The 23,589-nt window shown below is 45.2% G+C and overlaps 1 long non-coding RNA gene across 1 annotated transcript; it reads left to right on the top strand.

Annotated features, from left to right (window-relative positions):
• LOC120398529 lies at nt 1–21,649 on the top strand. Its single transcript, XR_005594501.1, has 5 exons — nt 1–98; nt 1,870–1,998; nt 12,810–12,893; nt 18,546–18,780; nt 21,359–21,649. It is a non-coding gene; the product is annotated as an uncharacterized LOC120398529 (long non-coding RNA).
• Nucleotides 21,650–23,589: the final 1,940 nt, after the last annotated feature.

The following is a 23,589-nucleotide window of genomic DNA, read 5'->3' as shown; positions in this document are numbered from 1 at the left end:
ACACCGCTCCCGTGAACGCTCCGCCCTCCTTCTCCTCCCCTTCCCCGGCTTCGCGCAAATCAAATGTTCGTGGGAAGCCTGAAAAAAGGAGCGGGCAGGTAAGCCGGGCGTGTGGGGGAGGGGGCGGGATGGCTCCTCCTGGCCCTGGCCAAGCCCCCCAGCCTGGTCCCAGCCAAGCACCCCCGGCTCGGGCTGGTCCCACCTGCGTGGCTCGGACCTGGCCCAGCTCGGGCCCCGTGGCTGCGGCTCGGGTCCGACCAGGAGAGCCGGGCCCCGTGGCTGCGGCGCCGGTCCCGGTGTTGGCCGGGCCCAGGGAGCCGGGCCCCGCGGCTGCGGCTCCGACCCTGGCCCCCGGCAGGGGTAAGAGGCCAGGGCCAGGGCTGGGACTGGGGTGGGGGAGGAGGGGTTGGATCGGGCAGAGGTTCTGGGGGGGCAGACAGGGGATGGGGAAGGGGGGGTTGGGTAGGCGCCGCGTGGGAGTTCCTGGGGTCTGTTGGGATGGTGGTGGATGGAGTCGGGGCAGTCAGGGGACAGGGAGCGGGGCAAGTTTGGCAGGGGGTGGGGTCCTGGGGGGGAGTTAGGGTTGGGGGTCTTGGGAAGGAGTGGTCAGGGGACAAGGAGCAGGGCAGGGGGGGGTTATGGGTTGTGGTTTCTGAGGGGGGGCAGGATGTGGGTGGGGGGTGTACTCACTGGGCGGTTCCCTACCGGGTCTTCGGTGGTGGGTCCTTCAGCCTCAGAAGGGGGGGTAGTCTTATACGGCGAGTATAGGCCAAAACCTATGTTTTAACTGGAAAATTAGGGGGTCGTCTTATACGCCCAGTCATCTAATATGCCGGAAAATACGGTACGTTCACCTGCTTCAGTACAATAGCTCCACAGGCAGCAGTAACAAGAGAACCTAAAATACATAATAGCTGTATATGTGCACCTTGGGGTGAGTGTATTATGGATACAGAGACATCAGAAAATCCCCCTGTTTCTCAGAAGTACATTTGCACCTGTTCATGCAGTGTACATCTGTCGTGCCGTTGGCAGTGCACTTGGGTGCAGTATGGGAGACTCCCTGCTTGCAGCCATTTATTTGGAGCCACTAGCTCCATTTATTATGTGAGTTTAAGTGTGTTTATTCCCTGGTCTCTTCATGGCTCCAGTGTGTAATGCTCTTACTCTTAAGATTTAGACCAGAGCAGACATTAAAAATCTATTTTCTCCTCCCCTCTTCTTGTGCCTGATGTGCTGAATATTAAATAAGAAAACAAACACATATATCATCTAGAGAAGGGAAGGAAGCACAGGTGCACCTAGCAGGCAATGTGCAAAAACAAAACAATTCATTTAAGAGGCTTAGATTCACTATTGTATCTTGATGCTTTATACGACAGCCCAATGTGACACCACTAGCCCACCTACGCACACACGCACCTAGGAATTGAGGCATATTCTTGGCTCCTGAACATTGTGAATTTTCACAACAGCTTGGCATAAAGTTATTCAGTACATGTGTTTTTTCAAGTGGAGTGAAACCAGGTCTAATGGCCCTCTCCCTCATATTGTACATCCTCATGCGATGGAGGTGGGGGAGGACGATGCTCTGAATGTACACAATGGCTCAAGAAGGGCTTCACATTTTATTCCCACACTCATTGTTTCTTTGTTTATCTAGATGCATTCCTTTGTTTCTGCAGCCCTTCCTGAAACAAAGACCTGATCAGCGGTGATCCCCTGAATAAAGGCTGGAGACATAATGAACCACAGCACTGCTCTCGTTCATTCCCCCCCACCAGGCCTGAAGTTCAAAACCATGGCCCAGATTTTGTAACCACAATTTAAGCCTTTCCATTGAACATTCCCTTTCATTTACTTTTCCAGGTCTGTAGGCCTCAACACAGACGGCTTTGGTGAATGAGCAACACACCTGTGCACTCATTTTCAAGCATTAGCACCTGCGTTGGCACATGCGAAGCAGTGTGGGCTATCGGACAGGGCACAGGAATTAAGGTACCTGGGTTCCGCTCCTGGTTCTGCCACAGACCTACTCTGTTACCTTGGGCAAGTCACTTCACCTCTCTGTGCCTCTGTTTCCTGTTGTAATAACTGGGTCTACAAATTTACCCTAATTGTGAGCTCAACTGTGGGAAAGTGGATAAAAGTTTACAAAATGTTTCAGACACACAATGATAAATGTTGAGGGGGAAAGGTGCCAAAGGGAGACAGACAGGCAAACAAAAAGCCCTCCTAATATAATTGAAGGATCATGTTAAGATCATGTTGGTTAACAAGGGAAGTGTGAGACTGGAAATAAATGAACCAAAACTAGTGAGTCAGAAATTAGGCTTAATTTATGGACAAAATAATGAGAGGATGACCTATTCCACTCATTACTCTCTTTGAGGTCCTTAAAAGAAAAGACGTTTGGAAAAAAATAAGAAGGAAAAGTGAATGCAACACTGGCTTACGGAAAGAAAGTGAAGAAGCAAGCTTCATCATCAGGGTTGCCACCCACACCCGAGACCCTGGCTTCTAGCACAACACCATTAGGCCTTTGTCATCCTGATCCTGAGAGATGTCCTGACTAGACTGGACCAAGAGAGGGACCAGATGACACCGTCACCTCCCCTGGCTGTGGCTAAATCCCAAACATAACCTGGGATATGAGATTTTGTCTCTACCTCCCTTGTCCTTGTCCTTCCTCACCTTATTTCTTCTATCTAATAAGAGTCTGTCTTAGCCAGCCAAGACTGCCAAGTTTGCACTGCTGTGAGCCTGTGACCAGAGAGGCAGCCAAAAGCAATGCCCAAAACAACCCTATGCTGGTACAAGTTTGCCAGGTCTTAGCATGGCTGATAAGACAGTGTGCTGTGCCTGTGTTTTTCCAGCTGTGAGATTGCAACACCAGATACAGAAACTGGATTGTCTATTTTAGCTGTTATTTTCTCTTCCCTTGTGTGCGTGTTTGTCTTATTTTGTCTTCTAGGAAACTGGATCAGACTTCAGCGACAACATCTCCAGCCCGCTTCAATTAACTTTTTCTCTTTTGCCCCAAAAGGACAGCTATTATCATCTGTAATATCATCTAAAAACTGTCAGATTGGAGGGTTTTTCCATAAAAAGACTTTCTACAACTAACAAGAAAGGGTACAAGGGTTGTGGTTAAAGTGAAAGACTTATTTAGTACTTTACGTTTCAAATGCTTCAACTGTTTTTGACTTTTTTCCCCCTCTGTATCTTTAATAAAAGATACAAAGGATATTTAATGACGCGTTTGCCATAGTATTAAGCAGGCTGAGGTGTCGACAACAAACCCCAAACCTTGTTTAAAACAAGGGACAGTTTCAGGGTCATGTTAACACCTTTGACTCTTTGGGCTCATATATTCCATCCAGATTAACACACCATTCCCCTCCCAACCTTTGTTGAGCTTGTCTATTTAGATTGTAAGCTCTTTGGGGCACGGAGGGTCTCTTACTAGGTGTTTTTACAGTACCTAGCACAAATGGGGGCCTGATCTCTGCTGAGGCCTCTCTAATAGAAATAATAGCAGCATGAAGACAGACTCCACCATTAGAATCTATAAGCTACATGCACAGGTGTTTGGAAAAGTGTTTGTGCCGATATTTGTGCAGCCAAAACAGAGGAAGGGAGCGGATGTCTCCTCATGCCCTCACCCACTGTGCACCCATGTAGTGATTCAGCAGAGCCTGGTACTTGGCACCATTTCAGCTGAGGAAGCAGGAAGAATAATTCAACTGACATGACAGGAAATGCAATCCACGCAAAGAAATAAAACATTCTATCGAGTTAGCCCTGGTTTTTCCATTAGCAGAAGGCCCGATCCTGCTATCTTGATTCAGGTGCAAGCTTTACCTGAGTAGGGACTTCAGGATTTGGCTCACCCAGAAGGCAGTTAGTAACCAAATAAACTACACATTGCTTTCCAAAGCGGAATTTTCTTATTATTTTGCCCAAAGTAAGATATTCTAGGCAGATTCTTGAAATTATACAAAAATGAGGCTTTTGACATCAACCCCCTAAACATTATAACCACAACAACAACAAAAAGTGTAAATAAAATAAAGCAAGGGAAAGACTGATATTAATTGGAGGGCACAGATGAGTGGCAGATGCGCTTTGAGAACTCTGTAGGGCACTAAGTCAAAGACCTAGCTAGCCATTGTTATAAGACTTTGTTTTCATATACACTAAGACTCAAGTTAATGAATCCTTTCACAGCAAGAGTCCATGTAATGCACCGAATCCACTACTAGCACTGATTTTTTTTTAAAAAGAGTTTGAATAAGGGTCTCCCTATTAATATAAAAAGCTCATGATTTATGACTTTCTCTGTGTCCAGACTTAAAGGCGGGAGGGGAGGGAGAAAGGAAAGAGAGAAAGAACTGGGTAAACTGACTCTGGAGGCTAAATAAATTATGACAGAGCTGTACTCTAAATGAAATGCTGGCAGTGTTTTTGTACTATATAAAAAAGGCATGATGATTTCGAAGTAGCAGAATTATCACTGTTCAACTGGGAATGAACTGTAAGTGAAAACTGTGCCCTTCAGCACTATGCCGTGTTAAAATGGAAATTGCTAATTATAAAACTGCTCTCTGGGCTAATTAACCAGAAATACTGTGCAAGCTGGCTAAGGACACTGGGTAAGAGGGCTGCTACTGCTCTCGGGACACTGGTGGTAGCTGACCTTCATGTTTTTGTCCATTATACAAGGGAAGCTTTTGTCAGGGGATGATGTTCCAACTTTTGGAGGCTGCCTTTTATTGATATATCATATTCCCCTGGTGCAAAGGTGGCCTTGGAGCTTTTGGTGACCCAAGAAAGATGAGATTACAGTCCAGTAACAAAATATGAGGTCAGAGATACCAGAGTGTGTAGCAAGGATTTTCTCACTGACAAAATGAAAGTTTCAATATTTCAGTTCAGAGAGCAGGGGCCAACAGAAGCACATCCTCTCTTTATCACTTCTGTAGGCAGAGATATTAAGGTCAGTGAGGTGTAATGATAGGAAGCTGGAGGTCTGAAACTGGGCCTCTGCGTACTTAAAAATGCAGGCACTTAAAGCGGCACCAGCAGGTAGCAGTTGTTTTAAATTCAGAAAGGACAGATGCAAGAAGTGATTATTTAAAGATTGACATCAGATCAACCCAGAACAGGAATGCCCCTTCCGTCTTGGAGCTCCGTGCAAAGGTTCGTTTCAGGTGCCTCCAAGTCTGTTCATACCATTACACGGTAATTTGTAAGGAGATCTGAAAATAATTGTCTGGTTTCATAGTGCTGTAGCATCTCTGTCCAGCTGAAATTGCTTGAGCTTTCTCTCCCTCTCTGGGTCTAAATGTCTATCTGGCTTCAATTGTTTACATAATATTCTTACACCACCTATATTTTTGACTCTCAGTACTAACAGGATTACACACAACACTTATGACAAAAATTGTTCAAATCCTGTTGATGGGCTTTTGTTCAAATTCTATTAATATCTGTCTCACACCATGAATAAATTCTCATCACTTCAACCTTCTTCTAAAACAAAAACAAAAATAAAATGTAATCTTATAAAAAAATTTGACACACATGAGAACAGGCAACTTGTTGATGGAACATGTTTCTTTAGCCAAAAAGAAAAAGAAAAAAGAAAACGTATCTGCTATTCAGTATTCTGTCAGCTTACGTGATTCATTTGGACAACAAGACTTGTGATAATGGATGTGACATTTCAGATGTTAGTTGAGGGTGCTGCCTACATGCAGCTGCTGATACTTAGAAGAACAGATGGGACAGTTTCCAGGGCCTTGACTTTCATTGATTCCAAAGTATATGCGATCCTTAGAATGAGACCTTTAAATTCCTGAAACTTCAAAAGACAATCATCCTTTTCTCTGTTTATTTGAAAAAAAAAATTTCATCCGGTGCTTCCTGAGTAGCAGAGCATCCACCTCTGAGACAGAGTAGAGCACAAGGAGGGTAATATAACAAATCATTCTATGCAGTCACATGTCCTCTCTACTCCAATGAATGGGAATCAGCAGGAAAAAAGGTTTGCAGTATAAGCTTTTTGTGGCTCCTTTGAAATGGATGACTTAGGGAGGAGATACTGACTACCAGCCAGGGGACTGCTTTACCTCAGAGTCATTTTAGAAGCCTTCTGTGCCAAGTCAAACTTAGAAAGCTTCATCGGAGGCTAGGAGCAACTTAAGCCTATCCGCTCCCAGGTTTTAGGCACATCTTTCTGTTGTACAAACAAAGCCGCTTTCTTTGTGTCCTTTACACCACAGAAAAACACAGCTTTTCCCCCAGATAGAATTAAGAATTACTTAGCTCAGTAGTCAGGTTCTCTTCCTTTGCTAGGCCACACACTGGTGTCTCTCTCTCTCTCCCCCCGCCCCTTGCTTCCAATATCTGTACGTCTCTGCCACTCCTCCATCTTCCTCTCCATATTTTCCTTCTAGAAGAACCTCACTTCCTTCTTTTTCACCTCCTGCTTCCTTTTTCTGTCTCCTCACTCTACTCCATTCTTCCCATGATACTGCAGCTGCCAACGCAGCCTATGATGTTGGAGTGCTGCTCGTGGAATTTATACCAATGGGCCTGCTTTTTAGTACCTCAGTGAGGATCTCAGCTCTGCCTATTTATACTGATTTGAAGTCCTGAGTAAGCAGACTGGGTACATGAAAGTGGCATGAGCAATGCTTCCACAATGTTGCATGGGTCCCACGGTGTCCAAACACACTAGAGGACCTCCTTGAAAACTGGAGACTAGAAACAAAGAGCTAGGACCCTAAATAAATTCTTGGTGTGACACACCCTGGACCTTACATCATCTCTTTGATAGGCAGTTAATTACTTACTTTTTGACCTTCATTCTCACCTGAAGAATCTTCTCAAACTAATTCCTTCATGACATTGAACTAGCTCGTGTACCGCACATATACATAACCGCTAGAACTGCGGAAAAGCTCAAAGAGGATGAGGAATAATCTGTTCCAGAGTTGATTTTGTGAGCTAGATCAAACTGCAACAACTTCAAAGACAAGATTTGTCAGAAACTTGTAAATGGATTAGCATACTGTAGGAGGCTGAATTAAAAGAACTCAGTATGTATAGCTTGGCTGAACAGTGACTAAGGTGAGATATAACTACCTACAAATATCTGAAGGATGTAAAATTCAGCGATAAAAAGAAATTATTCAGAACCATATCCTGGGTTTTAATTTCAAATTACCCCCTCATTACCTCCAAACCGATCTACATATCGCTCTCACGAGGATGACCTTAGTTAGAGTTTGGAGCCAGTGGACAAATTCTCAGCTGACTTACATACCCATGTGCCTCCACTGGTTCATTACCATAAATTGTTCTGCATAGTCAATGAGGTTGCAAAGGGCATGCATTAGCAAAGAATTTAATTCACAGGCCACACAGAGTTTCACGTCTTCCCCACTGATGTTCAGAAAATGTATAGAAATAAGTCAATGATGGTGCACAGGATAGGAGCCCAGAACATAGTAAGAGCTCAGCTTCTATTGGGGGGGAGGGCAAGAGGCTCTGTGTTTTGACCCTCTTTTACCTACAAAATGCACTGAATGTCTCAGTTGTTTCAGGGACTGACAAATGGTTCATTTTAAAAATAGAAACTCCCACCCTTTGATCCTGCAAGGTTCACTGAAAACACATCCAGTGAATCCACACACTATAATTTGTCCTTACAGATTTTTCCACATCGACGAAAAAGCTGCAAGAAGCTTGTTTCTGCAATGTTTCCAAATATATATTGAAAGGAACATTCTATTCCAAGAATATTTCCATGAGGCTTACCTTGCAAGGGAAAATATTAAGAAAAGAAGCAAAAGTGGAGAGAGAAATGGGCAGAAGGAAAAGGGAGAAGGAGAGAAATCATGGTGTTAAACCACTGTGTGTGTTTCATTAGCAATGAAGTGAATACAATGCAAAATACAAAGAAAATGGTCAGTACAGATGAGATGCATTTAGCCCCGTAGGAGCTTGAGACGCCACTGGACACAGAGGCCCAGCTTCTAAAAGGCATTTAGGCACCTAATTCCCATTGGCCGTTGGGCACCTACATACCTTTGAGGATCTGGGTCAGAATTCTCACACACTGACCAGGGGCATGGTCATCTGGAAAGTAGGAGGAGAATCAGCATGTCCTTAGAAACACTGTCTGTATGGCATTATTCCCCTAGGAAGATGCCTATAAAAGAGACTCCAACGGACACACAAATTAAAGCCACCCCAAATCTCTTCAGCTTCAACTTTCAGCCACTGGACCATGGTGTACCTTTCTCCGAAAGGCTGAAGGGCCTACCCAAAAGATCTCCTGCGAGACCTCTCCGGGCTGCCGGTCTTCTACCAGGACCTCCTGCAGACCTGGAAACTGGTCTCAGCAACCAGGTCCATGGTGGCCACTGAGGGGGTGGATCTCCTCGCGTAACCCGTTTCACAACCCCCAGCTCTGTGCACAGGTGGTGGAGTCCCACTCGGTGCAACAGAGGCTGGTCCTGGCAGAAGTCACCAGACTTGGAGACCTCCTGGACTACAACCGGGGAGACTTGCTGATGCCATGGGGCTCTCCGGCCCTCATACTCCCCGGCGTGTACTTCAGGAGGTGAGGGCCGCTTTATTGGCCACTGCTCGGGCCTACTTCGACCAGGTCCTGCAAGAGGGCACTCCCTGCCCACCCTACACCCCAGGCCCTCTGGACCTTTTAATCAGGCCCCTGCCCCAGGGACCCACCTGGCCATCCCACCCCTTCACTGTGAGCCGGCTGCACAAATTGCAGCCATCTCGTTTCCAGACTACACCAAGGAAACATTTGTACATGCTCGTGCTCCACACCTTTCACATCCTCACTGTCATGTCCCATCCCGACATGAAGTGGTGGGACCTCCTACCACCTCTGGCATGTGAGGAACCCCGGTGGGTCAGCCTATACTCCACCCGGGTCCCAAAGCCCGCCAGGGATATCAGTTGGCAGCTCCTTCACAGAGCCATGAGCACGGGCGTGTTCTTGGCACGGTTCACCCCCCATCTCAGACACCTGCCCCTTTTGCAGCGTGAGGGATAGCCACTCCTCCTCCCCTTTTGCCCACTCGATCCTTCCAAAATAGGTTATAACCACTGATTTTAACATTCCAGTTATGTGAATCATCCCATCAGGTGTCAGTAATACCATCTGTATCAAATATATGCTCATAAATGAGCAATTCCCATTCCTCTTGTTCATTACCCAGAGTCCTAGCATTGATGAATAGGCAATTCAATAATTTCTTCTCTTCATGTCCTTTGGTTCCTGGATTAATTTTATTCTCAACATCCCTTTTTATCCTCCCATTTTGCTATTAGTTTAACTCCCTCCTGACTACTCTAGCCAGCCTGTCCCATAGGAGTTTGGTTGCCCTTCTACTGAAATGGAGGTCATTCAAACTATATAGCCACCTTTCCCCATAGAAGGTGGACTAATGTTCCACAAAACCAAAGCCCTGCACCCTACACCACTTACCTAGCCAACGGTTCACTTCCAGAACCTTCTGCCTCCTGTCTTTAACTCATGGGACAGGAATAATCTCAGAGAAAATCATTTGAACATTATTATTCCTCAACATACTTCCAAGTTCTCTCAAGTCATTAATTATCTTCAAGATATCCCATGAACAGTGTCATTAGTGCTGACATGAACCATCACCAATGTATCCTTGCCCATTGACTTAAGAAGACTAGCCAATCTTAGAGTGACGTCTTGTGTCTTGGCTCAAGGAAAGCAACACACTGTCCTGTTGTCTGCCTGTCCCTTGCAGAATGTTCTTTCAATTCTTCTGAATATTGACTCTCCATGTTTGTCTTCCTTGAATGGTTAGAGAACTCTTCGTGGGAAAGCTTGATTTTCTTACAGGTTGGGCTGAGCTGCCATCCACGTGCCCCCCAATACATCTCTCCATTCCCTTGGACCTGCTGGATCTCAAGAGCTATCTTTCATAGTTTTAACATTGAGGACCTGGTATCAATTTGAAACTTCAGACTAGGTGGTATTCCTCCTGTTTCTCTTCTCTCTGGAGACCACATCCTGCTCATCCTAATCTATCTTCAGCCATGTAAAATGCCACCTTCACCTCTTGCCTCTGGTGGATACAAACCACCAGTCCTCCTCTCTGACTTCCTTTCTCTCCAATTCCTTGCTGGCCAGCTCCATTTTATCTTGAACCTGGGGTACTGGTGTTTCCCAAACCTGGCTGTCTGGGAACTCCTCAGCTTCTCAGTTGCATCTCAGCTTGCTCCTCCAATCTTTTCCTCCAGCACAGACACCAATTTGCACTTCATGCACAGGAAATCCCTTCTGGCTTTTATAGCTTTGCACACTTTCTACAGGCTGCTGGCATTTCATCTAGCAGTTCAACACTAGCAGGCAAACATTAAAGGGACACTGATGCTGCCAACCAATATTTTTAGTTTTCATTGTGTTTATTCTCACTCTTAGCTGTTTGCAATACCCCCTGTGAAGCCTGGAAATAATACTACTTCCTTGACAGATTTTGTCCTTTTCCATTTGGCCAGTAATATTTCTATTCTAAGCCAAACTAGTTTTGTTTGCTTCCTTGTTTATGCACTGGTGTCACTGATGATGTCAGCAAAAATGTGCACACCTCTGCTTGTAATTCAGTTCTTTCACAATGCCAGCAGAGAAAGCATAAAAATACAAAGAGGGAGCTTTGTGTGCATTTCCCACATACAGTAAAGGCAATAAAATAATGATTTGTATAGCTGAGCAAAATTCTGTTAATAGGTTTCGTGATAGCTTCACTGCAAGAACATGTAAACCATCATTGGTGAGCATGTGTGTTACAGGTCCCCCAGTGCGATCTAGATGACATGAGTAGTTATGTCTGCTAGCTATAGAGGCTTGTTTCTTTAGCTCAAGTTGTAACAGCTCATGCTTTTAGCTCTGGATGTTCCTGGTTCAATCCCTAATGTGCTGGCAAAAGGGTGCCTGTCACACACAAAATTAACCTGTGGAAGCCACTGCTCCAAGATGTTATCAACTCAAAGATCTTCGTAGAGCTCAAGAAATTGACAGGAATATTAAGAAAGCTATTCATAAATTATAAAGGTTATGAATATTCATGCTTCAGGACAGAAGCCAACCCTTAACTGCCTGGAGTTAGAAAGGAATTCCCTTCCAGACACATTATTACAAAATTATCCATTATGGAGTTTTTACATCCTCCTCTGAAACATTTGCTATTGGCTACTACTGGAGACAAGGATAATGGACTAAATGCACCATTGGTCTGATCCAGTCTTGTGTGCTTTGTATGTTCCCAAAACAACACTGTGAAAAGTTCACCAGTTCAGTCAAGTTTTTTGTTAAGTTTGTCTGTTTATTTCATTTATTATAGATCCAAACCTACATCTGGTTGGTTGGGGGGTGATCCAATGCCTAGCAAAGCCAATGGGCATTTCCATTGATTTTAGTGGGCTCTGAGTCAGACCATGAGTTAATAAACTGAGAATCATTCACATCTCCAGTTCAAGACACTGAGGGCCCGGGAAAGCAAAAAACTAGTAACATCTCTGATTCTGGAGAAAAATCACCTACATTTTCCTCTCTAATCTCAACCCCTACCTTCCACCAGGGATGGACCGAAAAAAGACAAGTGACCCAGATCAGTCAGAAACACAGTGTCCCAAACATTTGAAGAGGACATTTAAAGGGGGTGTGGGGGTGGGAGGGATTTTCTCCCCCAGGTTCCATGGGGTATACAGTGAGGTCAGATTTAGTAGGCACCATGAGAGCTCATGTATTTCTATCCTGGCTTCAATTCTAGACCTATCTCAACTGATGACATGAAATAAATTGAAAAGAAATGAAACTACTGCAAAGGAAGTTAGTTCCCAGCCAGCTGTAGAAGACTCCTTGAGGAGTTATAAACTTTAATTTTTCAAGGAGGGAGAGGAGGAGTTGTTCTCAAACTACAAGAATTAGCATATTTTCTTCAATGAAATGCTCCTCTTGCAGCATTATAACTTTCTACATGGAGTTTTAATGTAGCCTTGATATAATTTATTCACAGTTCACTTTTTCTGGCTAAAAGTCCTTTTTTCTTAACTTAATAGAATTTTATAATGAGACCATCACAAGAACTTACTTTATTTTTATTAATTCATTTTCAGACACCAAAGTCTTTATTTAAAGAAATAAAAAGAAGAAGGAATGAAGGTGGTTGAGTCTTTACAATTATAAACTTAGGGTTTGATCCTCCCCCTCCCTTGTCAATTATTTACATGCATGCAAAGGGGGTGTAAAAAGCAAGGCAAAATCAGAACGGTGCTCCTTTTGCAAAGGTGTGAATGACTACATAAGGGACAAGGCAAAGGAGAATCAGGTCTCTGGAGCTTAAATACCTAGAGTTTACTGAGATGGGTTTGAACCAGAACCTCAGACCAAATACACCTCGGACTTAAAAAAATGTTCTAATCTTGAACCAAACTTTGCCGTATAGGTGCATTATTGCAATTGTCCAAACTCCAACACACACACAGCCATAAAAGAGATGGCAAGTAACCAAGAGACACTATTTTCTTTGCATCTTTTTTTTTTCCCTAGCCTCCCAAATCAGGCTGGTTATTTTTCATGCTTGTCCACATTGATTATGTTACCTATAATCCAGACAGAATCCCTCATTTCCCATATATGTAATATAAATGCATAGCTAACTTTTTCTTTCCAGTAAACAGCCTACTTCCCTTGTAAAATATAGACAACTACTGATGGTATTTCATTGCAGCTGGCCTCAGAGAGACGGATTCATTTTCAATTTGGTGAACTGAGAGGATCAGGCCGCATGGATTCAATCCAAGGAGAGAACTGGGTAGGTGACCTCATTCCATTACTTTCAGTGGAACTGTGTCTATCCTGTTCTATAAAACAGCACAAATGTAAACGAGGTGTGAACTGCTTTCACATCTCATTTAGGTAACAGATGAGGCATGAAATGCATTTCACAGCCACAAGTACCAGAGCGGTACTGACTGCTAAGGCTTGTGACAATGAAGGACTCCCCCCACCCCAGCTCTGGATTAGTTCTGAAAGTGCTTACTGTATGGAGGGGGGTAAATACCATCAGGAGATGGCATGTTAGCTAATAAAAATAGCTATCTCAAAATATTTTGATAGTAATCAAAATCCCTAGGGTCTCCTATTGCTCAGATGATTGATATAATTTCTAGCTCAGAAAATAAACCACATCCAGATAGTACCAAACAATGGGCAGAGGAGGGGAAATTTGTGTGTTTAATAATAATCATTTGAGCTAGATCTTCAGAAGACTGGATTTACTCCTTCTTGCGTGAGAAACTTTAGGGTGTCAGATGACAGTAACTTGTCCGTCTCCCTCCAAAATAAAGTACATAGTTGGGTTCTACATACACTTGCCAATCACAGAATACACTGTAACATCAGTTTTCTCCAAGCTTATAAAAAGTACAGGTAAATACTGGTATAGAGGACACATTACTGATGTTTAATGATAAATGCACATGGCTGCAAAAGAGGTTGTGTAAATGCAGAAAGCACGTCAAAGTGTTTGTTCATAAATGGAGTTGAGAAATGACGGTCTATTGTGTGGTATCCTAAATAAACGGGAATCCATTGGGAATAACAAAGCTCCCAAACACTGTCTCATATTTTAAGGAAATTTGCTAGACACTGGGAAAAGAGTCAAACTGAATTTTGAAATGTATTTAGATGCCAGTGGCCAGGGCCAGCTCTAGGATTTTTGCTGCCCCAAGCAAAAAAAATTTTGGCTGCCCCCCGTCCCAGCCCTAGGGCCCAGCCCTAGGGCCCCCATCCCCATGCTGCCCCTGCACTGGGCTTCCCCCTTCCCCACACACACACCCTGCCGCCCCAGCACTGGGCTTCCCCCCCTCCCCATCCCCATGCTACCCCAGCCTGGGCTCTCCCCACACACACACCCTGCCGCCCCAGCGCTGGGCTTCCCCCTTTCCTCTCCACCAGTGCCCTCCCCACCTCTGCTGCCCCAGCCCTGGGCTCTCCCCTTCTCCCCACCAGTGCCCCCACACACACCTCCTGCCACCCCAGCCTGGGCTCCCCGCCCGCCCGCACCCTCCTTCCGCCGCAGCCCTGGGTCACTGGTAACTTATTCCCAGGTCAGGTCATTCAGCAGGAATTTTGGATGTGCACAGAACACAGACAGGATTGGGTCCCATATGGTTACAGAGCTGCAGTAAAGTGGAACAATTTTCAGCTTGTGTGATTGGAGGATATCTGGATGCATATTATAAGACTGTCCTCCATAAATGAGGAAAAGTTCAGGTGCCTTTATTATTCTTTTGTTCCACTCTTTCTTTCTACGGGGAATTTGCCAATGCAATATCACGGTCTTCCTTTTAAACAAACAAAACAAACAAACAAAAAGGCAATGGCTGTTGAAAATAGCAATTCCAGTCCTAATAACCACTGGGAAGCATTTCTTGCTCAATTTTATCCTACTTTTTCTACAGCAAGTTACAGTGGATCAGTATATTTGATTTGGGAGAAATGAAGTAACAGCTGCCCAAACTGAGCTTGAGCACTCCTGAATTTTGAGGTGTTCAAATCTGGAAGGCAGGTGCTGGGGGCGGGGGCTGTGGGCTCTGCGGGGGAACATGGCAGCATGTATGCAGCAGCATGTCTGGTGCTGCGCGGTGCCAGACAAGCTGGTCTGAGTGGCACAGTATGGGGGTTGGGGGGTTGGAGAAGGGTAGGGGTTCCAGGGTGGGAACGACAGTCAAGGGACAGGGAGAAGGGAGGGTTGGATGGGGTGGAGGTTTGGGGGTCAGTCAAGGGCAGGGAGAAGGGGGGTTGGATGGGTCAGGGGTTCGGGGGGGCAGTCAGGGGACAGGCAGCGGTTGGATAGGCATGGGAGTCCCAGGGGTTTGTCAGGGGACAGGTAGGGGGTGGGGTCCTAGAGGGGAAGTTGGGGGGGGTCTCAGGAGAGGGCAATCAGGGGGCAAGGACCAGTGGCGCTTAGATAGGGGGTGGGGTCCTGGGGGGCATTTAGGGGCAGGGGTCCCGGGAAGGGGCAATCAGGGGACAGGGAGCGGGTGGGGGTTGGGGTTTCTGTGGGGGGTAGTCGGAGGGAGTGGATGGTGGCAGGCTAGGGCTACCCTCCCTCCCCGTGGAGTGTCCTGTTTTTTTAATGTTAAAATATGGTATCCCTACCATTCACAGTGCAACTCTCCACTCACAGCAGGCTGCCACATGAGGTCCCCCTCCTTCCTTTCCAGTTGGTAGTGGCCAAGGGAATGCTGGGAAATGTAGTTCTTTCCCTGCTCCAGGGCTGGCTCTATAGGCAGGGAGCTAACCAAGGGACTACAGCTCCCAGAGCCCGCTGTGGGTTCTCAGCTTCCCTGCCACCCCTGCAAATGGGCTGCCCCAAGCAGGTGCTTGCTTTGCTGGTGCCTAGAGCCGTCCCTGCCAGTGGCAACAGTTGAAAAGTTCAGCAAAGGACAAAATCATGATGACTACTTTATATGTACAGGGCAGTAGAGATTGACACATCCAACTGGAAAGAGGGGAAAAGATGCAGAGGATCTTTATCATAATACCCAAGAAGTTTGAAAAGTTTTGCAAGTTGTGATGCAACCCAACAAAAAGTCACCCTGAATGTCTTCGCTTGTATATCAGTTTGTTAGATCAAAAAGCATTTAATGTTTGTATTTACAGTTTTAAGCATCTGTCATTTTCAATTTAGTCCGAATTGAGAAATGGCTAACTTTCAATTAAAGTACAGTGGTTCACCCACTGCCAACAAAATTAGGTACAAATCTGTTAAGTGAAACAAATATGAATAGTAATTGTTCTTAATGTTGAGAGTACCATTCAATTAAAGTTAATTGTACTATGTTTAATATATAAATAATATTAGTATGTAGGTCTTACACACTGAGATTTACTGATGAAAAGCAAAGTCCTTTACAAAATTGATTCCAGTGCTGTTGAATGGGCTCTGGTATTACAATTTACTACCAAGTGTCTTTATTTTTTAAATAGGTAGAGCCAAATTCAGGTGCATATATCAATTGATTATCTGATGAATCTGTAGTACTTGACTAAGTGTAAGTCTACACAGCAATGTAAGCCTAGGGTTTGTGGGACTCGAGTCAGCTGACCAGTGTCAGGGAACCTTGAGCATCTACATTGCATTTTAACCCTAGGCTAAGAATGTTCTGACCCTTGCTCGAACTTAGAGTTCTGGCATCCACACTGCAGTGCACAGACCTGAGTCAAAATAACCATATCCCAGAGTGCCAAGCACCCCCCTGCTAATGTCAACACTCTAGCCCAAGGAACGTAGAGCACTGTGGGAAAACTCTACTGCCCACCCTGTTTCCCCTCTGTGGTGGTGCTACTGATGGGACTCAGGTGCCCACAAGGAGCACATGAGCAAATAAACTGCATTATTAACTCCTTTAGTGGCTGTCTGAGTAGAATGACTTCAGTTGGCTAAGTCTTTATACTGAACTACTATCTAATCTGGGAACTAGGCTCTCCACCTCTAGGCTGAGTTACATTGGCAGGACATTGCCCATGTGCACCTGTTCTGAGAATAACTAGGACATCAGTCTCCAGGGCTGTCAAACTATTAAAATGAAACTCTGCAATTCTGAATTGGTAAACTGGGGTGTTCAATGAAGGGGTTATTAGTTGATTGGTTTTTCTTCTTTTTTTCCTCCCCCGTTTTGACATTTGAAATAAAATGTACGTTTCAAAGGCAAACCACACACTCCCCAGCCCAGCTGCCTCTGGCCGCAGAGCAGTGAAATGCATCCCCAGGCTTGGGGTGCAGTGTGCTCCAGTGCCCCTGGGGATCCCTTATCTCTGCCCTACTGCAACCCAGGAGGCAGGGATAAGGGATCCCTGGGAGGCAGGGGGGAAGTTTTGGTGCTGGCTCCCACTCACCACCATCACACTGCCCGGGCGCCTCTACACACACAGCCCCAGGAAGGGCAGGGGGGCCTGGGAGCAAGAGACAGAGTAGGAACAAATGGCTTCCCTGTAGGGAGAGGGAGTGGCAGAGCTCCCAGCTCAGCATGATGGGGAGAGGAATGACTCAACATGCTGGTAGCTGAGAGCTGCCTCCCATCTGTCAGCTTTGCTCCCTGCTCCAGGCAAGTGCTACACAGCAGCGAGGAGAAGCCAGAGCAGGAAAGGGAAACACCCTCAACCAGGCAGTAATGGCACTTCCAGCTCCTCTGCTCCTCAGCCGCCTGGAACTCTAGGATACATCCAGAGGACTTCGAGGACCCAAGTCAAACCAGGGCTGCATGCACACAGGAAAGCAGTGGGGCTTGGACCCTAGATCCCACCTTAATAAGGGCTTGGACCCTCCAGCTCTGCAGGGTCCTGGGACCCTAAGTCTGAGCCATAGGTTAGCACAACTGGTGTGCGAATTTAAGGAGGGGAGTTTGGCTTGAGCCTGGGCTTACATTGCTGTGCAGACATACCCTAAAAGAGTAGCACTAAGAGTCCAGAACTTAAGTCATTACTCAGGCAAAGTACCCATTAATTTGAGAATTAATGGGAGTTTTGCCTGAATCAAGATTGCATGATTAGACCATAAGAGTGAAACACAAAAGTGGGGGAAGAAACCTTAAATAGAGAGGCAGGTGAGGGGCTGCTAGCCCTGGATGGAGCAGGGGACACATACAGGAATATTGCTAATGATTCAGAGAAGTTAATGAAACCATTTTTTTCCCCTGAGTATCTCCCTCCAATTTAGAGTGACTTTGAATGCTGGTTGTAAGTACACCCTTGCTCTAGCCAATTTAATTGGTAACACACACACACACCGATCCACCTTCATTCTGACAATTGAACAGTTACAAATCATTTTCCTGGCCCTAATATTGAGGCAGGAAAGGCTGCTGCCAAATAATGAAGCTAGTCTTGCTCCCCTCTCCCTTCTTGGTTTTTTCTTTCCTCCCTGTTACTGACCTCAAATAAACTCTTCTCAGCACCCTCTCGCCTCTCTTCCTGCCTTGCTCTATCCCCCCTTGGCCAGGCACTCTCGTCCTTCCTCCTACCCCTTTGCCCTCCATCCCTTTCTCCCCTCCTCTTCTTTCTGTTCCCTTCCTGCCTCATCCCCATCCTTTCTGTATGCTCTCCAGGGCGGGCTCCAATCTGTGCCTCCCTTTCTTTGGCCCCTCCCATTCCCATTCAACCACACAAGCTTCCTCAGGCCCATCGGCACTCACACAGTCTGGAGATGTGCATACACACAGACTCAGGTCTAATCTTACAGCTCTTGCAATCCTCAACCTTTGGATCCATGCCCACCAAAAGGGAGTGCTTCTCACTGGGTGTGCTCACTGCCCAGTTAATCTGAGTCACCATGGTGAGCACCATCATATCATGTCATGTCAGCAGCCCCCTGTAATGTCCCTCATTTCATCTATGTGTAGAAGTGGATTCATGAGAGAATAGCTTGCAGCTGTATTTGTCTCTCTCTCTATCTTTCTAGGTCCTTAAAGTGCAACATTAACCAGGATATCTGAGGAGATCTGCAGGGCAGGGACCCTGTGTTTTGTACTACACCAAGCACACCACTCTATACTCTATCTTCAAATCACATGGTGGAGAAGTCAATCAAAATCACATCCCTCTGGGCTCTTACTCTGTCTGCATAAATCGCAGCCGTTTGCAACTCAGAAAAAAGTCAATTCCTCTCAAAGGAGCTGTTGCCTTGGAGATAAAAGGTACAGTAAAAGATTCTATGTGGCGTGGTAACAACTGTCTCAATTCATCACTTGAGTTACTCTAAGCATGCTCTAAGTCCATTGACCATTAAACTCATTGGATAATACGCTGGAAGGTCTAAAGCAGCTGTTAAATCTTTCTGCAGAATTCTGAGGGCATCTCAAATATCATCTCACAATTAATTTATTTCTTATCATTGCCACTTTCATTACCATTATTAACATGATTTCTGTAAGCTCATCAGCTCTGACTGATGGCGCTCGCCTACTTCTGAGCAACAGATCAGCTGGTATGCTGGCAGCAAAAATTCAGCCAAAGTCCCATGTGATGCATCAATAACAGTCTTGAAGCCCAATCAATACAATGGTGAGCATCAACTTCCACTCCACACCCCACCCCAGGCAGAGAAGATTACTAATGACAACAAAGGATAACGACCCACAAGCTATCTTCTAGAAGTTAACAGAGGAGCCTGAAGAAAAAGCTAGGCTGGGGAATCCTCTGAGATTCACCCCTATTTTTCTCAGTTATTCCCTCTTCAGAGCCACATAGGAGAAGCTGATATCAGCACAGCATACCTTAATATCAGAGTTGCCAGGTGTCCAGTTTTTGACCGGAATGCCCAGTCCAAAAGGGAACTGGCGGCTCTGGTCAGCACTGCCGACTGGGCCGTTAAAAGTCCAGTGAGCGGCACAGCTGGTGCTGGGGCTAAGTCCCTACCGGTCCTGGCTCCACACAGTTCCCAGAAACAGCAACATGTCCCCCTCCAGTTCCTAGGCTTAGGGGCATCTAGGGGGCTTCACATGCTGGCCCCGCCCCAAACGCCAGCTCCGCAGCTTCCATTGGCCAGGAACTGTGGCCAATGGGAGTTGCGGGGGCAGTGCCTGTGGATGGGGCTGCATGCAGAGCTCACTGGCTGTACCTCAGTGTAGGAGTTGGAGGGGGGACATGCCACTGCTTCTGGGAGCCATATGAGGTAAACCACCTGGAGCCTGCATCCCAACCCCCTCCAACAGCCCAACCCCAGCCCTGATCCCCCTCCCAACCTCTGAACCCCACGGGTCCCAGCCTGGAACACCCTCCTGTACCCCAAATTCCTCATCCCCAGCCCCACTCCAGAACCCACAGCCCAAGCTGGAGCCCTCACCCCCGCCATGCACCAACCCTCTGCCCCAGCCCTGATCCTCTCCTACCCTCTGAACCCCTTGGTCCTAGCCCAGAGCACCCTCCTGCACCCCCAGCCCCACACCGGATCCCACCCCTCCCACGCAGAGCCCTGCCCCCCCCACATCCCAACCCCCTCCCCCGAGCCCCCTCCTGCACCCTGAAACCCTCATTTCTGGCTCCACCCCAGAACCCCCCCAAGCCCAGAACCCATATCCCCTTCTGCACCGCAACCCTCTGCCTCAGCCCGGAGCCCCCTCACATACTCCAAACCCCTTGGCTCCACCCCCCAGCCCAGAACCCCCTCCTGCACTCCAAACCTCTCATCCCCAGCCCGCACCTCCATGCCCTCACCCCCTCCCACATCCCAATCCCTTGAGCCAGCCCAGTGAAAATGAGTGGGGGTTGGGAGAGTGAGTGACAGGGGGAGGCAGTAAGCAGGGAGTGGGGCCTCGAAGAAGGGTCAAGGGTGTTCAGTTCTGTGTAAATAGAAAGTTGTCAACCCTACATAATATGTCAAGTCAAGAAAGCTAGATATGATTCCCTCCTGAGCCAATCAACACAGCACTGCAGAGTTGATCTATTTTGAACTACTGTTCCTGAGGTCAGACAGAGTTAGTAACTATATAGCATTCCCTTCTCATTTCCTCCAGGGGATGAGCAGCTGCTTCTGCAGTTCTCCCAGGCCTTGGAGGGTAGGATTACATGTGAAACAAACATGAAGCCCAAAATGGCAGCTCAAATTCCACATGAGGCTCAGATAATGGCCATCCTCCAGGAAGGCGTAAACACAGACCCTCCTCCTGTCTAAGAGTTGCTATTAACTCTACCGGTACTATCATAAACACTCACCAAAAGGCCATGGCCTGAACTGGTAATGATGTCCTCCAATAGCAAAGTGTAGGAAGAATGTGTGAGACTGTCCAATTGGAATATTTGGGAATTGGGCATCCTTCCAATCTACTGCTGTCATGAAATTCCCTTTATTGATGGCTGCAAGCTATAGACAGTAGGTCTGAATAATTCTGAATTAGTCATTGTGATGATTCAGGGAATCTGTGTTTATAACCTGAGAATTCTGATTGATGCTATGAAGTTATTATAAAGCTACTGTATTCTGTGTATGTGAAATCCACCACTTGTTAACATGGGCTGAAGAACAGCCTGGTGAGTGTCCAGGGGAGAGAGCTAGGGCAGATCTGTGGTATTCATTGTATTATGTAAATTCATTAGAACAAGCTTCTTTTAAACAAAGTATGATGAATACCCATAGATAACAGAGTAAAGAACTAATGTCACATGACTAGAATATTGTCATAGGATAATGGTTTCCTGCTGATAGATAAATTTGCTGCTGCATTTATGGACAAATAAATATTAATGTGATACAGTGTCATTTATTGTCTATTGCAGGAAGAGACACTTATTGTGATAATGCTCTGTTACGTCTATTGTACCAAATCCTCAGCATAGACAATTGTTCTGTTTCTGTCTAAGCGATCTATTGGGGCAGCAGAGTGACAGTTGCTGAATGTACCATTGCTTACCTGCGGCTTTATCATCATCTTAGTGCCCTTTATACAAGATTCCTGACTCAGGAAATCAATGGGAGTGGATGGTGTTCAGCACCTCAAAAGAAATATATCCTTTGACACAGATCTGTTCTATGCTTGTCAGAGACCAGTTTATCCATAAAGGTATGGGCGGGAGAGTATTTCAGTTGTGTAAGTACCTTTTCTGAATAACATTTAAAGAGAAATCAGGTATCAGTTAATGGTGGTCAGGAATTGTGCTGTTAGATTAGTTGCTGATAGCAGTTAGCACAGTTTAAAACAAAAGACATTTCTTTGATTCTAGACATCTCCTAATTATTTACTTCATGATAGAAAACAAAAATTAAACAATCACATTATTCTCATTTTATTATCCATCAGTGATATCTCATTCTCCCTAAGTCTTGTCTCTCATTTCCCCTCTTTTTCTCTTCCTTTCCCCGAGTCTCTAAAGTTATGTCACTTGTAAAACCAATAAAAGTCTTTAAACACAAAGTCAGATTATATTAAGAGATGACTATTAATTCCAAAGATTAATCTCAGAATGTTCAGGGAATAGAGGTGTTCTTTTCATTTCTGTAAGGGTCTTAGCAAAAAAAAAAAAATCCACTACGTAAAATAAATAGAAGAGACATAAAAAAAAACCAAAAAAACCAAAAAAAAAACCCCACTTAAGGCCAGAGTTTTCACACTTGGGTGCTCATACGCTCATGAATGCCTAGCAGCTCCCATTGACTTCCAGGATCATTTTGGTTTCTTCAGTACCACTGAAAATCAGGTCGCTTATTTAGGAGCAGCTCCTTGAAGATATTTAGGCATCTCAGTCCCATGAAATCACGGACAATTTTAAGATCTGGACCTTGGTGCTTAACTTTAGACATCCATATTTTAGAGCTGAGGCTTTAGGGTTAAGATATTGAGAAATTGCTACATTAATTTCTAAAGTTAAAAACAAAAACTAGATTATGGGCTTCATTTACACATATTGGGAGAGACATGAGGAAATTAGGTCTTTGATACCTTGTACAGGGCTGAACATACTAAGATGTGGTATTGCAACACTATGCATACCAGCGCAGGGACTTTAAAAGACAACTAGAAATATTTAATGGCAACTGCCTATATAGACCTTGTCTAATTGTTGAAGGCAATAAGGTTGCTAATGATTATTTTGAACATATCCAGGCCAGCAAATTCTGAGATATCACCTACCTATATGGACACAAGAAATCTGTCTGTATATCAAAGCTGCAATTAATTTTATTTCAGAGTCATTAGAGGGAATTGTAGGAATGCAGCACATTCAGTTGGCCCTGATTCTACGACCCTTACTCATGCAAGTAAGTAATCTCTTTACTTCAATGAGATTATTCACATGAATAAAGTTTGCAGGTTCAGTCTCCCTGTATTTGGTTCATTCATTTCCTTTCAAACCTTTGACACTGTATATAATGAAATTGAGCAAAATCTGGGATTAAAATGGAGATGTTGCAACCTAGAAATTATAAAAGAAAAATTGTTTCCTCACCCTCTCTCTCCCTTCCCCCACCCCCAAACACTGCATGACTGCATCTGGTCATCATTAAAGTCGCAGATCCTGCTCTGATTGAAATCAATGGCAAAGCTCCAATTGTTGTCAGTAGTGCAGGATCAGACCCCAGAAGAGGAGGACCAAGAGGGATTCTTACATCTAGAGTTTGGGGAGCAGGATGGTGAGGAAAAGGTATATGAGGTTTTCAAGGTATATTTTAAAAGAGAATTATCACAACAAATGCAAAGATGAAGCAATGACGGACAAGTCTGATTATTGTTAAACTACCATTTTTGCAGAATGGAAGGGGCTGGTGGTTAAAAAAATTTCCCAAGTGACTGTAGTATCTTCTGGTTTCAGCTTACAGTTAACACTTGCAGGGTTGCAAATACAGAACAATGTTTACTCAGGAGTGCTATTAGCCATGGGGTCTCAGCTCCAATTGTTAAAGAACATTCATTACCAGAATCTCGTATAAAAAAATCGCGAGAAGGAAGCAGCTATGACTAGACAATGTTTTTGGTGTTTCTTATATAACTGCCTCTTGGGGCTAATTAAAG

This window comes from Mauremys reevesii, linkage group 2 (assembly GCF_016161935.1).
Source record: "Mauremys reevesii isolate NIE-2019 linkage group 2, ASM1616193v1, whole genome shotgun sequence".
Classification (NCBI taxonomy): Eukaryota; Metazoa; Chordata; order Testudines; family Geoemydidae; genus Mauremys; species Mauremys reevesii.
Note: the sequence above shows the minus strand (reverse complement) of the source record. Positions and strands in the feature narration are given on the sequence as shown.